The sequence below is a fragment of the Cimex lectularius genome, unplaced genomic scaffold (genome assembly GCF_000648675.2).
Source record: "Cimex lectularius strain Harlan isolate CLEC.00 unplaced genomic scaffold, Clec_2.1 scaffold165, whole genome shotgun sequence".
NCBI classification, from domain to species: Eukaryota; Metazoa; Arthropoda; class Insecta; order Hemiptera; family Cimicidae; genus Cimex; species Cimex lectularius.
The window spans coordinates 762680-787701 of NW_019392863.1; the positions used below are offsets into that span (position 1 = coordinate 762680).

General features: G+C 33.9%; 1 protein-coding gene across 7 annotated transcripts in view; it reads left to right on the forward strand.

Annotated features, from left to right (window-relative positions):
- LOC106666176 (alpha-1,6-mannosyl-glycoprotein 2-beta-N-acetylglucosaminyltransferase) overlaps positions 1-25022 on the forward strand; it is a 188971-nt gene that overhangs the window by 109834 nt on the left and 54115 nt on the right. For all 7 annotated transcript variants that reach the window (XM_014393166.2, XM_014393172.2, XM_014393169.2 and 4 more), the window contains one exon: positions 5185-5260. The gene's annotated coding sequence lies outside the window, so the exon portion shown is untranslated. The remainder of the gene's footprint in view (positions 1-5184; positions 5261-25022) is intronic.

Genomic DNA, 25022 nt, shown 5'->3' on the forward strand with positions numbered 1-25022 from the left:
AAACGATATAATTATATAGAACGTAAAAAACAACCTTAAATATGTCTACAAATCGATATATTTAAGTTTTTATAGGCGAGCTCAAATTTACTTGAAGGCCTACTCAGTCCCAACATTGCCAAGGACTGTAACTGTACTGCCTCTTGTTATCAAAGACCTCTTTTTAAAATTAATATGGGCTTCGTACATTGAACTTAAGCCTGTAGTATCTGTTTGAATGTTACAATTATCGTTTTCCATTTTAGTATGTAGAACCTCTTTTTTTTCCTGAGTAATTGAGACTCTGTCAATTATATAATTCAACATTCGAAAACTCAAATTTATGCCTACTTGATATTGAATGTTTTGATAGTCCGGTACCAGTACTAGATCTATTGCCACAATCATTAACATGACCATAAATTTTATTTTTTATTCTCTGTTTTGTTTACCAATGTGATTGGACATTCACTATACGAGATATACAACATTCGATAAATTCAACTTTTCTTCCTTATCCTTGAGTTTAGTTTATAAAGAGCTCATTTTATTCTTGTATTGTAACTATTGATGTCGGGTAAATATTTCCTTATCAAATATTTTAAATTGGGTGTAAACTCTGGGACGGGACGTGAAAAAATTGTTCACATTTCTATCTGTTTTTTTACAATGTGTTTACTTTCTTGAATTAATATCTAACAATCTAACCAATGTTTTGAGGTTGTTATTTAATGTTCGGAAAGCTAACTCTTTAATTTCCCTCCAGAAGCATGTGCTTAGTGACAAAACCCTATGTATAGAATTATTAGCACAATTCAGTTTTTGACCAAAAGAGTGAGAAAAGAAATAATTGAAATATCTGTCAGAGCTGGTTTCTTGACAACCAATTGAGAGTTGGTCAAGAAGTTTGTCGAGTAGTAGTTATAGTCGTTTTAGTTTCCGTCTTTTTAGTCTTGTGTTCGGAGTTCCATGCAGAACACCTACCCCCATTTAATTGTCCAAGGTATCAGTATCCACGAAAGGAATAATGTTCTCGCAGAGGTATGTAGAAAATGTACTGGTTGATCGGCAGGCACTCTTCATTGCCCAATGAAAGTATGCTCTTTTACCAACCGATCCTCAAGCCCATGTCGACCTACGGCATCCAACTAAGGGACTGTGTCAGCAAGGTCAACGATCAAATAATATAACGGTTTCAAAATTGCCGAGATGCGCTGCTGTACAGTGAGTGTCGAACTCAAAACCCAAATTGATGGTTGTGCATTATGGACTGAGATTCTAGAATAGGATGAAGTCAGTTTTAATAACTGTTTCTTCAGGATTTTGCCACGATTTTTTTGAACTCACGAACAATTTATACACCGGATTATGGCTTGAGTACGAATTATAATTAAACTACCAGTAGGACAGTTTTATAACCAAGTCTTACGATTGAACTCCCATTTCAAAAATTCCAAGTTCGTATCTCCGATAAGATATAATATATTGATAAGAAACTGAAAAGAAATAGAATAAGAAAAAGAAAAAGCTACCTGTTGTTTTTCATAAACAAAAGTAGGAAGTTAATTGTTTTATAATTATTTAGAAAGATACGTGCTAGGTTTAATGCGAAACGCGTGTAGTTAAGAAGGCCGACGAAGCAGTAAAGGAAAAAATGGTATTTTAACAATAATGGTATAATTCCATTAAAAAATTACAAAGGTCCCTTGTGTGGATCGTTGTCCGGAACGGTATCCACTTTTGTTCTCTCAACGGACTGAAAAAGGAAGGCCTTTTTGTTGTTGTTTTGGTTTTTACATAAGAAAAATGAGATAAGGCATCCTCGAATGAAGAAGGAAGCGGTGAAGAGTTCACCCAAGTTCACAACCCGCCGAAACTCAATGGAAATCACGGAGAACCCTACGCGTGACAAAAAAAAACATAAGTCATTTCCTTTTCTAGGTTAAGTGTAATGACAATGGCAGTAACACGTGAATTATTCGACCAAACGTAAATCAACAGTACTGAGATTATTTATCGTTGTAATAAAAGGTTTTAAATGAAAGACATAAAAAACAACTGCTATGGTAAATTTGTATTTTTCGAAATTTTAAATCAATGTACATGCTTCAGATAAATGTAAAATCAAGGTAAAACATCATCACCTTTATTATTATATNCAATTTCTCTCTCTCTATATATATCTTTCTTTCTCTATCTATCTATCTTTTTCACACCTCTCTCTCTCTATCTCTCACTCTCTCTCTGTTAGGAAGCAATGTAAGTTTTCCAAAGCAATTCGAGATGCTCTAACTTTAAGGCGAAATTATCTACTCTCTAGATTGATCGATAATATTCGTCAGCAGTTTAAAACCCAACTCAAGAAAATCCTTGTGGATTAAACCATATGAAAAACGTGCTATTGGCATAGCTAACTGAAAAGTATTTACCGGGAATGCGATGATAAGAACAGAAGTATAACTGAAAGATGGCGAGAGATAGAAAAGATAATAGACAAAGTGATACTCGTTTATATTGATGTGTTGTGCGGGTGACTGTATAACTACGTTCTTAATTAACCAAATATTTATTTTTATCAAATAAAAACTTAATCGGATTGGATGGAAACAAACGTCCGAGCTGGTAATAGTTATAAAAACAGGCGAAAATTATCCACAGATTTTTTCCAATGAACAAACTATGATTATTAACAAATAACTTTGTATTTAATTCAACTAAACTAGTCTTCTATGAGAGTAAACTCTAATAATATGTAATATATAAAGAAATGATCTGAAATATTGACTTTAACATTTTCCAAAAACAGTTTTCCTTAAGTCTTCTGAAAAATTTCAATGTCTCGTATTTTGCAAAATGTATCTAAAATTTCATTTTAATGCCGTGTGATTTATAATGGCCTTTTCCGACGCGTTGCTCTGGTCGGGTTGTTTCTTCCGATTGCCACTTCCTCTTTGTGAAACATTGTTTCACCCTAATTTCCACCGAGGAGCCGAAGCTTTATCAAACCGGCCGAAGTTGCTTACTAGCTGGAACTTTTATTCCTCTGGATCGGCAAATCCAGTATATGGGTCAGGAGGCAAAGGAAAAGATCTTTTGTTTTTTCGCCCACTTTTTCGACCAAAACAAACTGTCCCGTATTTGTCCGAGTTAAAACTAGGGTCGAAGAAACCTTGGCCTCTGATGTACAGCCGTCCTGTACGTTCATAAATACATGTTGTGGGTGAGACAAAAATCCTACCTTTTATCTTTTAAGGCTCGCAAAGGTATTTTTCTTCTTCTTTTAACATATAATGTCTGCACATCTTAAAATATTTCCCCCCTTCGAATTTTTAGTTTATCTATATAATTCTAAAAGTTAATAGACCCAATCAAAAGAGAATACAAACAAACCCACACTTAACAGGAATATTTCTGAATTATCGTAAAATTTCTAACAATTTTTTTTTTTAGTAAAGCTAGTAAATATCTGAAGTGTTTAAAATAATTTAGGGATTATGTACGTATTAATAAAATGAAAGGCCTAAAATTTGATCAAAACACTGCACTCGCAAATTTTTCTCCGCTTCAGGGAAAAACGTTGATCCTAAGTATAGAAGTAACCTACACCTCACCTTAATCTTACCTAAACCATCGCACCAACGATAATCGTACCTAACCCAACCTGACCATAACACTACCCCTATCCCGACCAAGGGATGTGAAAATGTTCATGATAAAATTTTTATATCCACTCCAAAAACATATCCATGTAATTTTTTCTCCCTTCGAAAATCATTAAACTATTAGGTAAAACTTATGACAAAAAATTAACATAGCGAGGGAACACGCTACTACCTGTATAATTTACAAAACCACTAAATAATAAGGTTCTTGTTAGAACATAAACATCTCTCTCTCTCCCTCTCTCTCTCCCCCTCTCTCTCTCTCTCTCTCTCTCTCTCTCTCTCTCTCTCTCTCACCCTCTCTCCCTGCCACCCTCCCACTCTTTTCCTCCCTCGTCTACTTTTTTTTCTCACTTGAATATTATTTTATTCTTTTCTTCTGTCTCCTCTTACACCGTTTAATGTCTAAACCTTTCTAGGTCATACTTTTCTAGGTATGTACTTATTGCACATTTCATTAATACTATAATTTTGTATTAAAAAATCACTAAGACCAATTTGAAAGAAATTTTTAAAAAAATTAACGAATGTCAACATCTAATTGCAACATTGAAACTTATTCTGGTTAGAAAATTATTTTTAGTTCTAAATTTTAGTAATTCTGGTTTGAAAATTATTTTTTTATTCTAAATTTTAGTATTTAAGGCTGATATAATTATACCGAGATAATCATTAATTCTGCAATAACATTTTCTTTTAAGAAGATTGTAATCAATATTTTATAGATATTTTCAGGCTTCACACGCAATCCATATTCCCGGAAAGCACCTACCTTCAGTTGAGATTAAAATTTAAGCCAGTATCGTAGCTAAAAGTCATTTACAACTTCGCCTGAACGTATGCAACGAATAATTCCGAGTTCAAAGGCATCTGGGAATATTGTATACGACCTGCTTTGCTTATTTTTTGCAATTCCCCTAGGAATATTTACATTTCGAATGTTACTTATGGTTCTTACTTAAGGTGAATATTTGGCTTAAAAGACGGTAGGATTCTCCTTCATGGGTTTGCATCTATAAATGCTTATTGATTTTTCGATGCTCACTTTAATTATACAAACAATGAAAAACAAGTGATAAAGTTTATCACAAAACTTAATATTCATCTTTAAATATTCTTTTATTTTCTAGGGAAAAAACAACAGAAAAATGTTTTTATTTTAGAATCCTTATAAAGTTTATTTAATTAGTTATAGATTTATTATTAATTATTACATTCAATAGTTTCGTGGTCCGCTTGACCAATTAAATTAATTATTACTTCCAATTTTTATGCAAAGACGGTTCCAATTTTTCATATCATGCTGTTTTGGTTGTTTATGATTTAACTACTTTTTGTTTATAACTAAACACATCAATGGGAAAGAATGCTTACTTGTCAACAAATAAAACATCCTCGCGGTGCGAATACCTGAACACACAAACAAGAGACCGAACAGCTCAGACAAAACATATTTGCTGATGGAAAGAATATTTGGAAATTCTATAATGAAATATTCCGTGTAATATTATTATATGTAAAAAGATTGCATTTCTGTTTGTAGGTAACAGGATTGGTAGAGGAAAATAATCACCACTGGGCGGATTAATGATAACGTCAAATTCACCACGCAGAACAAGGTATGTTCGAAAGTTATTAAATAGCTTGTTTTTTGAAAAATCTTTTTAAAAAAATTGATATAATATATTTTACTTCAGTTAAATAAATGTTTAAATAAAATATCATTTAACACAGTTTTGTTGTTTTTATATCAACTTAAATTCTATACTTTTGTAAAGCCATACTTAAGACAATTTGATAATTGTACACTTTATCTTAAGAACATAGGAAAACTTGTTGAATTTTTAATACATTTTAATAAGATTAAGAATTATCATGAACTCTAATCCGAGAAACTTTTTTTAAGAAAAATAATTAAATTATAACTATCATAATTTAGTAGGAGTTTTAAAACCAATGGAGAACGTGTAGTCGGTTTGTGTGTCCTAATTGTAGTTGGCAATATGTTAAGCACTAGAATACGGGTTACTGAACGACAAGAAACTTCGTTGACTATTGGAAAAGAACTTAATAAAAGTTACGACTACTTTCAACTCGTAAATTTGAGGTATTTTATTGTTTTATTATTGAGTGCTTTTCGAGTCATGTTTTCCTATATTGGGAAAGTATTTTTCAAGCAATTGTCTTACCGCTTTAGACACTTTTTATAACAATATCAACCCATTTTTTATATTAATTTTGATGTTTTGGATAGTTTAAATATCTAAATGTTTAAAAATATGGAATAATATAATACTGGTTATAGTTGAAACACCTTCGTATATCGTTCAAAAACGATATTGTTTAAATTCAAATTTCATTTATAATTAACGACATTTCAGTTTACTATAAATTTAAACATTATTTATTAAATTTGTGTTATAAAGAAATGTTGGCTGTCGGTCCAGCCACCGGTTAGGTTCCGTTAGCAACAGTTTTAGTTCTAATCGCAGACTATTTTTCAACTAAACGCATATTCACAGTCTCACTTTTTCTTATAGACATTCTTTCTTGTGTGCATGTGTTCAAGTAGGGCGATGGGGTACTCATATTTTGACATCAGCCCTCTCATACTATACTATATTTACTCTAATAAATACATTCATTCACACGATTTACCGCTGGAACAGGAAACGCCCTGGTAAACGATAGTTCTCATACATTCAACCTGTATTTGGAGCTTTGACACTATTCAATTAAGTTGGACAGATCAACTGTACGGCACCATTTGATTATGTTGAACATAAACTGTATGACATCATTCGATTATGTTGTTCACATCATTTTTATGACACATTCAATTATGTTGAGCACATCAACTGTACGACCCTCAATTATTTTGGACATATTAAATGTATGATATCAGATTATGTAAGACATCATTCAATTACTTTGGACACATCAACTGCATGACATTCAATTATATTGGTGATATCAACTGTATGACGTTCAGATATATTGAACACATCAACTGTATGACATTCAATTATGTTGGGCACATTAACTGTACGACACCATTAAATTATGTTCAACAGATTAACTACTCTTTCACTTCACTTGGCAACAAAAGTTAGTGACCATGTGTCAACCGTTAGATTGTCCAGATGATCAGTCTTCTCTGACTCAAATCGAGGGTTCTAGGTTATTACTCAGACTTTTCTCCTGATGTGACTTATCATTCTTATCTTATTGCTTGGAGAGAAAGAGCCGGATCGAGATAGGTCGGATGTTGTGACATTCCATTTTCACTGTATTCGTTTCTCTCGAGACCTATGTGTCCTAGAACCCCCACAACTACCACGGGTTTTTAGAATTATAATACAAAGCCCACAGAAAACTTATCTTTGGCAGACTCAAGGAATCGGCACAGACACTAGCGGGGTGACTGCGGACAACACCTTGACGGATATAACTTGTCCTAATCTAATTGCGAGTTCGGCGTATCTTTCCAACTAAAGCACACCTCCGAAACCTGTCATAAGTAGGCTCAAGGAATCGGTACAGAACACCCAATTTTGTATCACTTCAATAACTCGTTGAATTCCGTACCGTTTATGACCTTGACCTTGGTCGTATCAGTTTACGACCGTTTCCGAATTTAAGATCGCGCTGTAGGCCACCTGTCTGACACACCTCGATTTTCGGTGACGGGATTGGCTTCAAAAAGAGCATTCACCATAGTTTGATTCTTCAGATGGATAGGAATGGAGGAAGGAAACGCAAATGACAGTCCAAAATTGATCGAAAAGATAAACCTAAAGGTTCATCTCTCTGTCGACTTCAAGAAGAAATCAGATAATAAATTATAAACATTCGTTTAAAATAAAGCATTTTAACTAGTTCGTATACAAGTTTTAGTTAAGACTCAAACTAGTGCATTCGTTAGAAATATAATTTAAGCTGCAGTGTCTAGAATTGATCTTATTAATATTCATCTTAGTTGATTATTACCATATTACCATTAATAATATTTGGTAATTTGACACATAACAGGCATGAGTCGAGACATATTAACAATAAAGGCGCTACAATATTAGACATATAGCAACGCTATACTAAAACACCCGTACTGTTTAACATTGTTTATTATTTATACATTTTTCTTGTAAATGTAATGAACACTCAAATAAAATATTCTTATTGTTAGATTAATGTGTCGAAAAGTTATCGATTATTAAAAACATAATAATAATAATTATTATTATTATAAGGCTATTGTACCAACACGGAAAAAATTCATTCATTTCAAACAAAAAGTAAAATTCGGCAAGGTAACCGACTACCGGAGTTTAGATTAATTACTAAATAATCGTACAAACTTTGCTAAAAAGTAAACTTACAAGAACATTCAGCTAAATAAATATGATAAACTAATAGTGTACTTATAATAAAATACTAAATAATAAATTAAAAATTTACTAACACATTGGCAGTACTTAAATAGAAATAAACAAAATATGAATAACACATCGAATAAAGCTTATATAAAAGTTAAATTAAAGTCAAAAAATAGAATAAAAACAACCAAAAGTAGAGAAAGAGAAAACAAACCTGAAAGGTAAAATCATTGAACTGAGACTGGAGAAACAGAAATATAAAACGAAGACAGAGAACAGAGAGAGGGAGACAGATCTAAAAAACATTTAGATGAATTCATTTAGTGTTAGTTTTCGATACGCCCGGACCGCTTTTGCGTAATTAACCAACTGCGACCAGTCAGTTCCGTCGAGCAACTTTGTAAATTTGTCCTTTGTCACGGTTCTGTCACCGAACGCAGACAAGCGGTATGGGACAAAATGTCTTCCTTTACCCGGTAACTGCACATCGCAGTCTTGTTGGCTGAGGAGATGCCGGAGGTTCAGCAATTCGCCTATTAGTTTTATAATCCAACTTATGTCAGTAATGCTCTTGTTTAGATTTTGGTCCCTGACCCCCCTGGCATATCTCATCACATTATCAAGCATCCAAAACACACACACACACACACACACACACACACACACATATATATATATATATATATATATATATATCAAGCCTTTCTCTCGGGTTTACTCTCACCTCTCCACCAGTCAGCACCCTAATATAATATCCCCAGTCTGACCATCTCTTCCTCCACTATGCGGGGAAATCTAGAGTCTCCATTAAGAGCGCTTTAACCATTCAGCCATCTTAAAAATAAAGATAGGGTCAAAGCCATGTATTTAAGCTGGTGGGTGTGTCGTTTGGGAAGCTGAACAGTTTTCGTACGAAAAACCACAACATTATCTCAACCTCGGCGAATTCCTCCAAACCACACACTTCGCGTCATAGTACTATATCGAACATGACACAGCGTTAAAGATATGCAGCTTAGCTTTTCGCAGAATTTGAAGCCGCATTGTGGCTTTTTGCCACAGAAATAACGCAAACTTGTCCAACACAACTTCTCTCAGAAGTGAGGTTTTAACGAATATTCTTTTGTAGGCCACAGCATATGTGATTGGATTATTTCTCTACTTCCCATGAACACACCCTGACTAATACTAATGTTTTTCTTTTTGAAAAAAAATACATAAAGATGTCATGCATTACGGATATGATTTATTATAGAATTAAACTTACTGATTTTTCCAAGTGGTTATATAATTTACTACGTGTTCGGAGTATTTTTAGTTTATAGTAATTTTTTATGTAAACTGAATTCTATTTGTTTTCTTAAGCTTAACTCAACAGAGCGCCTAAAGGTTGCAAACATGCAGACCGTACAAAACGGATGTTTTTTTTTATTTGCTATTTTTGTAGACCTACAACATGATTTTTTTTAAATAATGTGCATTTATTAACTGGTTAACCGTTCCTAGTTATTTGTTTCTTCACTGATTACTCATCAGGGTTTACTAACTCCAAAAATTCGTCTCTGAAGAGAAAACATCTCATTTTTTATAATTTAATTCTGGAATTAATCCGGAATAAGTGTTGTTCAGAGTGAGAAAGGTGGAAATAGGAGCAACAAGGTAGAAAAGCGATTATATCTGAAACGTTCGCTCGAATAGAAAAATTCTCTGTCCTTGGTTACACACATAAAGAAAGATTAGACATAAATGTGTACCGAGTGAAAGCTTGTACACTCTAATTAATCCTCGTTACGTAGGAAACTCTAATCTTTCAGTGTTTTTATATCAGTTTTACTTAATTATTTAGGCATAAAAATTACCCCGATGTGATTTGCGTTTGCATTACCTTTGATTAAAAAGGAAGGGCTCTCGTCAAGCCAGTGTTGTTAAAGAGTACTCTTGGATTGTCGTCTGAGCAGGCAACAGATGTGGTTGTTGTTAGTGTTTTTCTCAATTAGCCATCGAAGGAACTAGTTTTTCCTGTTGTTAAACAATAAAACTTTGCTGAAAAGATCATTTTGTGAATTTGAACGGTTCCAAAATAATGCTGAAATATTCCTCTGGAATTTTCCATAAGCCACAGCTCGAATAATCAATGAGTCATCCATAACCAGTTTTAATTGCTTTCAAACAATTAAACTTGGCATAAAACGTCTTGTAGAGTATTAGAAATGGACCTAAGCTGAAGAATTCATCCGAGATTGTCGTCTGGGATAGGTCCTATCCCCCGGGATAGGGATAGGGATACGGATAAAAGAAGTGGCCTCAAGACCTTCTGCACTTCGATCTGAGTAGATCCTGCTGTGCTCCCCTGCTTTTTTATAACTCAATGGCCTGCTTCAGGTTGTTAAATAACCTCCTTTCCCTTGCCAGCGGCTCCTTAGTGTAGGATCTTGCTTGTGGCTTTTCCTGTCCTAGTTGCACGAATCTATACCTACAACCCTAACCCTGGGCTGGCAACAATTATAGCCACTGATACTATATATTATCAGACCCACCGGTTTTTACACAGTTCTTAAGTAATGGAACTTTGTCAAGAAGATCATATTCCATATTAGAAAGGTTCCGAAATTATTCTCTTATAAGGCGCTCATCACTGTAAGGTGCATGGAATGCAGGGCCCCTGGATTCGAACCCGGGACTTTTACCAACATAATTACAAATGTGCTTTTTTTTCAAAAACACCTTCACCCCTAGGGTTGATAAAAAAAACTCTAAATTTAATCAGCTTCTATTAAATATATAAATACTCAATTAATTATACACAATTTTTTTCGAAAAAAAAATTTGTGTCACAGGCGGGATTCGAACCCACGACTTTCGGCTCAATACGCCGCTGCTCGACGACCTGAGCTACCGTGACTTCAATCGCCCAGCCACAAACTTCTCATTTCGACTACCCGATTTTATTCTAATTATAAGCAAATCGCGGCGTCATATAGAAACACTTTTTATTAACGATTATACTAAATTAGCGGGACTGTGTACGATTCATAGGTGTGATTCTAGATTAATACTAAATGCGATTTGCTTATAATTAGAATAAAATCGGGTAGTCGAAATGAGAAGTTTGTGGCATGGGCGATCGAAGTCACGGTAGCTCAAGTCTTCGAGCAGCGGCGTATTGAGCCGAAAGTCGTGGGTTCGAATCCCGCCTGTGACACAAATTTTTTTTTCGAAAAAAATTGTGTATAAATAATTGAGTAAAAAAAACTCTGTTAAAAAGGTCTTTATATTTGAACTGTTCTAAAATAATGCTGAAGTATTCTTCGGTAATTTTCTGGGCCGACAAGAGGTTAGATTAGATAGTTGATTAACCACTACATCTTCTGACAAATCTATTTTTTCTATTCTCAATTTTGCTCTACAGGTCGTGTTGTCAAATTGATGTTGTTTTGGCGGTGTTTTTCACTTTTAATTGGTTCTTAATGGTCATACTGCTCATTAAGAAGGTAAGATTCGAGCACGATCTCTTGGCATCGATATTTTGGGAACAGCTTATTGTGATATTGTTCAACAAGACTGACTGTGTGAGCCTATGACTGTGTGGGACAATTAAATTTGTTGTCCCGATGATAGGTTTTTCAAAATGATCATGTATGGTGGAACGGTTCACTTTGAGGAGGTGAGGTCATGTTTATTTATACCCAAAGCATCCAATTTTGGTCTCCAGTCTATGGCAGCCACTCAACTCCTCTCAAGGCACCTGAAAAAATGAACAAACATGTTCTACACCCTCATCGAGTATACTAGACTTCGCTCCATCGGACTGCTCTTTCCAGTTCACAGCTCACTTTTTCAAGCGAAATATTCATAGCTAAACAATGAAAAAATTCCAATTATTGCCTTATAAAAACTCATCGCGATAGGAAAAGTAAAATACTTCCAGATGGATTCGACGGATTAAATTTCCAATAATTCCAGGAATAGCTCCTAGCGCCTCTCTATATCTCTATATAAGTCTCAACCCCCAATTTATTTTCAATTTATTTAATAAAAAACGTCAGCGTTGCCTTTTTATTCTGCTTCATTAAAAGAGACGTTTAATTGGTAAAATACCGATTTTTTGCCTTAAACCACAACCCGTTTTCTGTTAAACAGCCACTTTTATAAACCAAACCTTCTTTATTAATTAAAATATATTTAAAATTTTCGAAATTATTATTATTATTTATTTATTTATTGTTTTATGAAACAAATTATTTTCTTTTATTCCCAGCTTACTTCCCGAAGTTTTGGCCGAGTGGTTAGGGCGGCCGATTCGTATTTGCCATACTAGGGGTTCTGGTTCAAATCCAGGCATTTTTTTTTAAATTTTAGAAAAAATATTGTGAAGTGGTTTGGACTCCTCGTCTACCACACCTAATGGTTAGCTGAGTAAAATAATAAAATTCATTCTCTGCCCTCAAAAAACTGTTTAAACTGTAATTTATCTGTAAGTATAAATTTTCTGGTACATTTATTCCATAGGTAAGCATAAAAATTATGTTTTAGTATTATTTAAAAGTAATTATATATTTAATTTGAAAATCTACAGATGAGACTTTATTATTGATAATGGGCTTTTTAATCAGTGAGGCTTGAACGTTGTGAGTTGTTATGCTCTTAAACATTTTCATTCTACAATATAAAATATTTATCTTTTGTTAATATTAGTTTACTTCTTATCCCAACAGACAAAAGTTGTCTTTAATAATTACACAGACTTCTACATAAACCGTGGGAGAGTCACTTTATAAACAAACAGCATAAATGATTAGTGATTTTTCAGTATAGTGGAATAAAAGTTAACATAGAACAATAACAGATAAAACAAACTGGAAAAGGAAAATTATATTTCACACGGGAATGAAATGAAAACAATTTCCGCACAACCTAATAATATCAGAAGGCCAATTCGTTCCCGTTTCGCTCTAGTTCTAAATAATACCCCTCTGTTCCGAACGGCTCCATCCTAGGGGTTAACTAACTCTTTCGAACGATTGTCGATTTTTCTCCACGGTACTCTAGAGCAGAATTATTAAATTTTCCATAAAAGTTTTAATGTATTAAAGACATGTAATATTGAAAAATAAATAGTAAAGAATGAAAAAAACATGTTCGGTTAAAAAGAAAAGACAGTTTATACAGGGAAGATGGCCAAATACAGAGCTAGCGAAGTAGCTATTTTAATAAATCAGGATGATCGAACAGAAACAAGCATCAGATAATGATAAAAACCGAAATTAACAATATCCTATGACTTTTCTGCTCGTAATTCTTGTATATAATATCCCCCGACTACACCTACGTACCATTGGCGATGATATAACAGTACTACCCCCGAACTACAGTTGCTTCGGATGATATTCAGAGCTGCTCCATTCACGCTAATAAATTATTTTCGTGCTCACTACCCAGGGTTCTCGATATTCTTCGGGGTGATTACGAATACATATCCCGTGCATAGAAAACTGGTTTAGAAAACGGAAATCTAAGATAAATGAAAGCATGTGCGTCTGTGTCATATTTACACTCCAAAGCAAATCTTTCAAAATCTACTACAGCAATGTTCCTATATCAAAATCCGACCTTGCCTTTTACCTTTGGTCCCATCTGTGCACAGGCTTAACATGAAATCAGCATACGCAACTAAAACTAGAAGACCTAAACAGATTCCACCTTCTACTCTACAAACATAAGTGACCAAAATCCATGATATCGAGAATAAATAGATGGTCACGTGATGCCCTACGTAAAGACGAAGAACATTGATAAGGTGAAGTCATTATTTATTTCTTCCATAGGAGGCTACAACTGTTTTTCGTGTCAATTTTTTTCAGTATTTTCTACCTATATAATTTATTCTATATTCTATATTTATTATCAGTACATTCTATATAATTTATTAGCATGAATGGAGCAGCTCTGAATATCATCCGAAGCAACTGTAGATCGGGGGTAGTACTGTTGTATCATCGCCAGTTGTAATTGTTTTACAGATGTAAAGGTCAATAAAAGAAAAAAATCGAGTGGAAATCTTAGTCGTTCAGAATAAAAGCGGAAAAAAGTATCTTTATATTCCAGTATGTTATACTTTTGTGTTGAAAATGGATTATTTAAAATTATCTCATTGTTTTAAAAAGACAACGACGCCTTGAATTACCTTTTAGTCGGGAAGAAAGGGCGATTGTGTGCTTAATGCTTTTGTCCTGGTTTTTCTTAGCTTCTGGATTCACCTGGTCCGGTCATTTTCTTCCCCCTAACACCCTCGATCCTGAACGATTTTTGAACCCTGACGACACCTAGCCTTGGTGCTAAAATTGTACTAGCATTGCTGATTTTCATTGTGAAAAACCTTATTTTGTTAATATATTTTATTTGTGAATAGGTTCTCAGAGCGTTTAACGTTTCGCCGATCAAAGAATTTCGAAGAAAACGATTAACAAAATTTTAAATGCACAAAGGCAAACCCACGAGGGTCAAAATTGCCCTGAATTTAATTTCCTTATACTCTTTGTTATACGAGAATTGTGAAATTCAAGAAAATTGGATTCAAAATCTTTTGAAACCCTATCGGACAAATGGTATTTATAGTAGCCCTGCAAAGATTGATACAATAGGAGGTGAATGGATACTGCTCGCTTTTAAGGCTTCGCCCTACTTATCACCCTGACATATTGCCGTCTGGGTTGATATTAAAGAATTATAATTAAGGTTAAGAAATAAGATCAAAGATAGTTTGTTTTTTCAGCTTATTTGTTGCATATACATTTTGTACTAATAAACTACACCAATAAAGTTTTTTTCGTTTTTTGGCATAAAACAGTTAGCTATTTGTTTTAATTGTCCGGAAGATGGTTGTCTTAATACTTTTGTCTTATATTAACGTTGTAAAGTTTTAAAAAAACTTGTTTTCCAAAAATCAAAATAACTATTCAGATATCAAGAATCATGTACCGTTTTCTGATTCGGGGTCTCCTCAGGGTGGGCGGTCTTCATGAAAAAGCGCCTCTTCCATTTGAAACCAAACATCCTTTGTTGCTACCACACAAATTTCAATAGTTTGGTCTTGGGTCATCTGCACACGCTAAATTTACCCCAATTACTTCGGTCATTGATTAAGCGTCGTTTTTGGATCGTGTTGGTTTGAAAATTTATACAATTACTCCCATGGACGTCATCGACTTCGTGCCACCACCTACCACTCAGTTTATGGGTAACCTTCCAATTAAAAGATTAAAAGAAAAAGGACGGCCGTTTATCAATATTGGCGTAACTTTTCTTGCCTTCTCATTCGTGACTCTTTGAGAAAAAAGGCAATTTGCTCCAAAGCTTATTTCTCCTGGTTCGTACTATTGCACAATAGACCAATATTATTGGTCACGGTGCGTAAGATCTTTCCTTTCAACCTTTGGGTCCTAAACCCGTTCAAGTACAGGTTGTCTCCGAATAGGCGGCGGAAGCATTATTTTGGCCTCTTTGGCACTTTTTGTCCGAAAAATCCTGCAGATCATGGAACTAATTTTGCGCTTCATTAGGATTTAAATTTGGGAAAATCCTGAGTTGGTAACTTGCTATGGAGTTGATGACAGTTAATTTCAATTATTCTTTATGAATTTAATGCAAGAAACAAGCTTTAAAACATTGTTTTGTGATAATTACGGGTTTATAGACTCAAATTTGGTCTAACAATAGGCAAATAAAGCACGGATTTGCATTTGGTATTGAAAAAGACAACTCGTTCATTTATATGTAAAAGAAACAAATTTATATATACAGGGTGAATTGCTACTCGTGCTACAAACTTCTCCAGTAGATTCTTCACCCTAAAATGAACAAAAAAGTTCATATTGTCCATGGTCCGATTCTCAACCATTTCAGAGTAATTTCGCTTTTTATCGATTTTGAAAGATATCACGTCCTGGCGTCGGAAAATCGTGATATCTTTTAATCTAAACATTTCTCTGAAAATCTAATAGCACCGTTGAAATTCCCGTTAATTTTTCAATAAGAAGATGACGGTGGCAAAATGTTTGGGCTAATTTTTTGTGTTTTATTTCAGCCAGAACTACAAAAAGAGTGGAAAATTGTGTAAATCGGAAAGTGTATAAAGTAATCCAGAGTTTCTAATTTTAGTCTCAGAAGGCAGCAAATTTGAGGAAAACTACCTGATTTAATAACGCTTCCAACGCACTCGTCATTTTCTTATTTAGTGGTTGTGAGACCAAGATGTTGATGACAAAAAGAGAAAAAATGGTGGTTCAAGGATTGCTAATGTTTGAGAGTGACTTGCTACTCGTGCTACAAACTTCACCAGTAGATTCTTGACCCTAAAATGAACAAAAAAGTTCATATTGACCATGGTCCGATTCTCAACCATTTCAGAGTAATTTCGCTTTTTATCGATTTTGAAAGATATCACGTCCTGGCGTCGGAAAATCGTGATATCTTTTAATCTAAACATTTCTCTTAAAATCTATAAGCACCGTTGAAATCCCCGTTAATTTTTCAATAAGAAGATGAAGGTGGCAAAACGTTTGGGTCTTTCTTCCTTGACCTTCTAGCTGTTTGTAAACTTCTTAAGCATTACATACTAAATGGGCATTAAATTAAATTAAAAAATTTCAATGGAATTATGATTTTGATTCTCTCTAAAAATTAACGGGGATTTCAACGGTGCTTATAGATTTTAAGAGAAATGTTTAGATTAAAAGATATCACGATTTTCCGACGCCAGGACGTGATATCTTTCAAAATCGATAAAAAGCGAAATTACTCTGAAATGGTTGAGAATCGGACCATGGACAATATGAACTTTTTTGTTCATTTTAGGGTGAAGAATCTACTGGAGAAGTTTGTAGCACGAGTAGCAATTCACCCTGTATAGCTATTTAATTCCATCTAAAAATTAAGATATTGGTGGGAGAAACGTATATTTTACACTCCCTCCTAATAATGTATAGTACAATCAGCAGAATTGTTGAACTTGCTAAATGCCCATGAAGGACCCGTTTAGAACCCTGGCCACACATTAAATAAACAAGTTAGAATTCCTGTGCTGGATTTATGTTTTACGGCTGTTTTGGGATCTGCTCGGGCAAGTTTAGACAGCAGACCGTACAGACGAGTCTCGGCGGACGTAGGGGTTCCTTCGACGAGAAACTCCATGATAAACGGTTAAAAGGGTTGTTTATTCGGAAGATCAAATACCTGCCATCGTCAACTAACTATTTCCATTTCTCTCTGTTTGCTGATCTGGTTCGTTTGCATGTCGTCTTCCACTTTTAAGCCAAGTTTCAACTCGTTTCTTTGAATCAGACTTCGTAAATCTCGACGTAAACCTTGTAGGAAACTATTTCGGCTTGACACGAATTCCCTGGAGGGTCCTCGTGTCATCCTTACTCAGGTCACATTGATCCGATTTTTATTGTTCTTTTTTGCATAAAAAGTGGTTAGTTTGTTAGACTAGATTGTTACAAATTGCTGTGATTTAAATAGAAGGAAGACGAGACAATGTTGTAAAATTTACCTTACTTTAAATGCAATAACACATACCTCCGGGTTAAAAGTAGGGGAGGAAAGTCGTTACATTACAATGCATAAAAAATCACCTTTTAGCGGCAATGAATTAAATTATTACTACTTCGGTATACTCTCCTAAGACTCTTTTCATCTTCAATTTACGCTATTATTCAAAGTGGTGTACCTTGTCAATTTTTTCCTACTTTACGGATTAGCCAACATGATGTGTTGATTAACAATATATATTTGCATTAATAATAAGTAAGTTGAAGTAATATCATATGTACATACAAAAACATTTTTAAATATTTAAATAGTAAATAAAGACCCAATATTTCAATCATATTGTTAAATATTAAATTCACTAATTTCGTGGTCCACTTGACCAATTAATATATTACAATTAGTTAAGGTTTTTAGTTGAGATAAAAAAGTCAGTGTCACGAGCGGGATTCGAACCCACGACGCTAAATACGCCGCTGGTCTATCGCTTGAGCTATCGTGACCTCGATCCACTCGGACACTAACTTCCCATCTCAACCCCATCTTTTGAATTTTTCCTCCTTTTTGCCATTTTTCAAATGTCGTGTAATCGGATTGGATTCTCGACGACAAATGAAATGGCCACGGAGAGCTTTAGTGAAGTATACTTCATTTTAAATCATTAAATTCACTAATTTCGTGGTCCGCTTGACCAATTAATATACTACAGTTATTAAGGTTTTTAGTTGAGGCAAAAAGGAGGGAAAATTCAAAAGATGGGGTTGAGATGGGAAGTTAGTGTCCGAGTGGATCGAGGTCACGATAGCCGAAGATTGTGGGTTCGAATCACGCTCGTGCCATTGACTTTTTTATCTCAACTAAAAACCTTAATTAATTGTTAAATATATTACATACCTATAAATACTCTTAAATGTAACGTATGTAAATAAATACATAAATATATAAAAATAGATGCATAAAGAGATATAAATGAATATATACATAAATATAATGTAAATAAATAGATAAAATGAATATAATATTTTATATGGTATATATGTATTACGTTACTATTTGTACATCGGCTTATAATTCTATTCTGTGTTCTAATCTATGCAGTTTCCGAATCACTTTTTCGTTTTCATGTATAAGAATCTGTTGTACATTTCTTGGGGAGAAATATTATTTTCGATCAGGATTTTTGTTAACTGATCCCTTTCTATTTGGTGTTCACTTCATTGGAGAACATGTTCCGCTTTCTGGATGGCATTTTGCTTCGCAGTATGAATCGTCTATAATGTTAAATTTTTTTAATATGCGCTTTCAAGCAACTATGCTCGAAATGCAGGCTGGAGATAGAACTTGGAGGTTCCGACTGTTATAGTTTGTAAACCACGGGGTCGGTGGCAATTGGGTTGTATTTCCACGTAATATTTTTCTTTTATGGTCTTGCTCTCGTCATAGGCGCTTTCCCATTGGAAGAAAGCTGTGATCTTCAGTTCCCTTTAAATGTCTTGGGGGTAATCATTACTCTACATTTTATTCCCGATTTTACAGGTTTTTTCCTTGCAGATCGGCAGGTGGTCGTACTACGTGTCACCAAATGTCCCTGTATCATTGAAGCGAAAACCGAATATTCACCAAACTGTTCAAAAAACCTTTTCTTCATTAATAGACGCATTATGCTCTTGGAATGACATGATATAAACACCTAATCCTCATATCGATATAGACATGTTGATTAACGGTGTTAAAACAATAACAGATTAAAAACCGCATAAGGTTTTTTGATTGCCTGTTTGTTAACCAATTTACTATTTCTAAATTTTTCCTAGTTAAATGGATTGATAATTTTTATATAAAGTGACACGAGCAGGACTCCAGCTCTACCCACCGGTACACTTGAACTATCGTGGCTTCGGTCCCGACTCATCATCTCAACCTACTTTTCGAAATTCCCTTCTTTTTTGGCCATTATTCAAATTTCGAGTAATCGCATTAGATTCTCAGCGAAACTGAAGGGGCCACGGGGAGCTGTTAGTGAAGTAGGGGTCCTTCAGTAATTATTATATGAATCTAATGTTTTAGTTAGTCTTAGTTACCGAAATAATTATTTAAAATGATTTATCATTTTTCATCACTTTACATAAAAATTATAAATCAATTTAAATAATTACCTTAGTTTACTAGGACCAAGTAAAATATATAGATTAATAGAATTTTTCTTCTATTCAAAAATATTTGACTAAAAATATGTATTCAAAATTTGTGTAGTGCCATGCACTCTTTACTCAGTACTGAGCTCTTTCGCTAGAAAAGTATATTGAGGGCGACGAGCTTTGTCCCCGATTCTCCCCTGCTTTATAATTTAAGTCTAAAGCCCCACGACGAACGTTCATGATTATTGTACGAGGAAACGTTATTTCTATCATAACCTTTTAACTCAGTCTTTTTTCGCAGAAAGATAACTGATTATAGCTTCGTTTGCAAGAACATTAACCTATTAATATTATTATTTATTCTTTTTATAAATGTTTTACTGATTTTTTTTAGACAATGATAATAAACGTTATTATAATCCCTCTTTAGAACTCGAAATAGAAACAACACGACAAGGTGGTGTCGGAATTGAGTTCGTTCAGTTTCTGCTGACTATGGCCGAGGCAGAAGATTTGAAACAGCGAAAACTTGAGAACCGCAGCGTTGAGAACTTTTTAACTCGCAAACATTCGTCTCCTAAGATATCTCGGTTAAACTTTCATGCGTTAAAATTACTGTTCTAAACTGATTGAGGCACTCAGCAAAAATGTAATAACTATAAGTAATGTAAAAATCAAATACGAAAAATTGTATTGGTAAATTCAATATTATTGCAGTGTATAATATAAAAACGTCTTTAAGTGAAATGTCAGTTATTTCTTATAAAAATATGTGAGGATTAAACATAGTAACCAATATTGATCCAGTGTGAAAAATCCGTTACCATCTAAAGCTCTTTGTTTAGTTTAAGGTCCGGTCGCAAAGCTTTGTCAAGTGTAATTCTTTCAGGTGTGTTAAATATATCAGCATCTAAATTCAATACAGGTACTGTCAGTGTAGTAGCTTCCTCTTCTTTTTGTCCGTGATTGCTAACTGTTTCTTCTTTAACTTGCTCAGGGCGGCTTAAATTTTGTTCAGTGCGATGGAGCTCCCGTTTAAAAAATGGGGGTCGAGTGATTTGCCAACGCAAAGGGTAAAGGTTAAAAGGAGTCGGCCTCTTACGTCCTAGCGCACCGCGACCAATATTGGTCTATTGTACAATCTCCATCATTGTCTAGAGGTCTTCGTTAAGCTTAAGGCTTTTTACCAGATTCCAGAGCTTTGATAAGATTCCCTGTGTATCATTCGGGCCTTGGGTTTACTTCTATCGGGAGAAGGAATTTCATGTTGCATAGGGATCAACAAAGAACATGTTTCCGCTGTTTCTTCTCCTTCTTCTTTATCTGCACAGCCCTTCTGCTGCTTTAGTTCTTCTACTTTCACTCTAATCCTAACACATCCTTGGTTGACTAGTCTACTGTTAGTTTCTGCGATGCTCCTTAAATGAATGTTTTGTCATGCCTCTGTCCTGTTATAAAATGCCATTGGACCGAGGAATTATTCTTAAGACAATTTATTTATTATCAGTGGCAATGTTGCGACTAAGTCGTTCATATCAATTTTTAGACATATTTAAGATTGTTTTGCCCTGATGATGACCTTAAAGGAGTTACAAACACGTCTCTCGTGAGAACTGGAAATGAGACGCTGGTTTTTGATGCCGCTCAATTTTGAACGTGCTAAAAACCTGAATTACGAGACAACTAAGTATTATCATAATAATTACTGTAAGAAAATAATTTTTAATTACTGTTTAATTTGTATTTCAAATATTATTTAGGTATTTTTTTCAAATAGGAGGTAAATCAAAATATATTATTTATGCTTTTATTGGTGCGTAGCGTTGCAATGTGCGCAGTAACAAAATAGCATATATTTACTTGATACTGCAATAATAACATGAAAACTATGTTTGTCATTCTTTATCAGCAAGATATTTGACTTTAAAGTAAACTTTCAAACAAACCTAAAAAAAGAAGTGAAAAAACAAATCACGTATAGTTTCCACCTTTCACACAAAATAAACCTTCCTCTCGTCTTCCTCAACCATATAACTATATTCAAGATAAACCATGTAAGTTATTTAGGATTGTACGTAAAACCAGTTAAACTGGAACCGACGTACTCAACAATACATATTTTTGAAGGCAACAGCAGTCCGTTATGTCCAAGAATATATCGAGGAATACAAACCAGGGATCTCATTGGCAGGGATTTCCGATTTCTATATGACAATGCCAGACCTCATACACAGTTGTTCATCAATGTTTAGAAAACCTGGGAATTTCCCATCTGCCTCTTTCCCCATTTTCCCAGACCTCAATCCCATTGAGCACATGTGGAATGCGTTGCACATAATGATTTTCGATCACCATCTCCAGCCAGTTGACCTGCAACAACTGAGTGCAGCCTTGCAGTGAAATTCCTTATGAAATTAGTGACAACAGTATTAACATAACGCATAACAGGTGCACGGAGGTTTTAGCTAACAGAAGACATTATGTACGGTATTAATTGTTTAAAAAAAATTTTCTGTCCAAGAAACAAAATTATGGAATTTAAACCTTTTATTTTGTAATCTTTCAAAATCCTTTAATAAAATTCTACTTCCAAATTAATACAATAAATACAATTCCAAATAACAGAATTGAACTCAAGAATACCTTATTTTTTAATAAATTGTAATGCAATTTATAACAAAAATAAAACAAACATGCTAGGGAAAGTAAATACTACAAAGTTGGAATTTCCCTATTCATTTTTGATCAGTTTAAAATGGCCCCTTCTATGTCAGAAACCATAAATTATTCACATATGTCTAAGCATGTACTTCGCCCAGACCTTGCTAAATACCTTAAATTTCAATACAAATTATCTTCACTAATAAGTAATCTATCCTAACATCTTCCTACGAACCCTCCCAGAAGACTTACATGCGTGGCCTCGTGATGACGATGTCCCATGTATTAGTAGCAAAAATATTTACCCACCACAGTAAATGTCTAACGAAAGCCCACGCAATTCACGTTATGATACACCTTCAATAGATTTTCTTAACGTTTAATGTTGTATATAGTTGCAAATAAAATAAAATACATGAATCCTTGTCACATTTCACCGATATTGTTATATTTATCCCATTGTATTTTTCAGTTGAAATATATTCCTATTTTAATTTTATTTACACAAAAAATGTCAATTTCTCGTTTCTCGTCAATTGTTTTTTCAAATTGGATCCTTTAGAGAAAAGAGGTATCAATAAACGTCATTAGCAGATTCAAGGAAACCTTATAAAACAAACAATCTTCACAAAATAATTCGAACCTTTTCAACAGAATATTGATTCAGTGTCATTTCGGAGTATGGTTTAATAATGAAATAGCCCTACGAAACCGTGGGATGAACGAGCGCAGCAATTTTGGCCACAACACAATCAAAATTGTGTTTTGCGTAGTCATGTTAAAATATTTATTTAATTTTTCAGAAATCGTGAAATGAGGTCTGGTGATCTCACGATTTCTGAATAATTATCGACTAACGGTCACTACTCACCACACATTTATTTAATTTGCATTTTAATAAGAAAATTTATATCTAAACATCTATGCGGACGTCAATAAGTCGTTATCCTACATCTCAAATTGGACTGAAAAATCACTATTGTCCAAAGTAACTAAGTTCTCAAACAGTAGTCGAGATATTTTGCTTTTCAGGTTACTTCAACCTTCCTTCGACTTCCTTTATATTATCCTTTGTATATTCCTTTATATTGTTTATATTTAATTTAGTACCTAAAAGTCTTTTTTCGTTCGTTCTGTATTAATTTCATTATTTGTACACAGAAATTTTAAAAAATCATGATAGTTAATATTTTGAAACTGCTTGAACCGAAAAACAAATTTTTTAGTTAGTAAACTTTTATTTTATATTTGAGATAACTGACCTTTCACAAATGAAGTACATGTGTTTAAAGCTCATTAGAAGAGACTTTATATAAGCAGCATATCTGTCAGTACTTACAGGGAATGTTTATTTAGATTTTATGATAATTTAGGTTCATTTAGTGTGTAAGTTTGTTAAAATGTTACCCGTAGAGAATTAAGATCGATCTATGTTTAATATTTTAGTTTCCATTGGAATAAATGTATTTTTTTTGTTTCCTTATGTAAATATTGTGTTCTTTTTTTCTTTGTGTTAATTTTACTGTTATTGACTTTTCTTTGTTTTATTTTATTTTATTTTTTTTTACGGTTCGCTGTTTCCGTGTACATAAACAGCGTGGCGCCCATCTTTTTTTAAATTTAATATTAAGTTCAATATTCTTAATTCATTAGTAACCCCGCCCGTCACCACGGAGCGAAGCCGGCAAATTCTCGGCGTAAGAAACTTTAGATACTCGGAGAAGTTCATCTTCTTCTTTGTACTCGGTTTACTTAAAAAATCGGGGGACATTGCGGAAAATGTTGCGAAAGGTTGAAAAGTCGCTTGAACCACGAAATATCTGGAAATTGAGAATCAGATTTTGGGCAATACAGACTTTTGAGTCAAATCTGAGATGTAGGATAATCTCCTGAAGTACTGACGCCCGTTCACGGCATACCCTGTAAAATGTTTGATGGTAACAATGACTTTTCACTTCTCTTAACGAAATTTCATTGCGATAATTTTGAAATATCATTGTTCCTACGAGAGGGAAATTATAATCTTAAAATTTATTTTCAATGTGTCGTTTTGGTTAGTTTAAGTACTACAGTTTGTACTGCATCAATAACGATATACGAGAGGTTGCGTTGTCATGGAGAAAAACAGCCCCATTTTTCTTCTTTATTGCCGTGGTTCGCTTAAACCTTCATTATGTTTTTCTTCTAAGCATCTCTCAGCAAGAGAAATAAAAAACAATTCTCTTACAACTACTCTACTACTGAAGATGATAAAACGCCGAAACACGTCTGAAACCAAAATGATCGATAACGAATTGCAGGTTTATCGCCTGACCACAATGAGAAATCTCGCAAAATTGTTCTCATGCATGAAATTAGATTATTATCGTTAATGAAAAACCTAATCCATTTCACTTATTGATACTTTTAATTTTCATTAAATGGTAGTTGTAACATGACCTTTGATTGTTCAAAACCATGGAGGCGAATCGGGTAGATTTTTATGCCAAACGTATAGATCCTTTGTAAATATCATTAATAATAATAAATGAAAACCCTTGTAACAGTCGGAATGATTTTGTTAATTTATTTGGCATAAGACATTTATTCAGCCATTAAATAGAAAAATAAACATAAATTTGCAAAAATGAGGGCAGGTTTGAAAATGCGTCTCTGCCAGC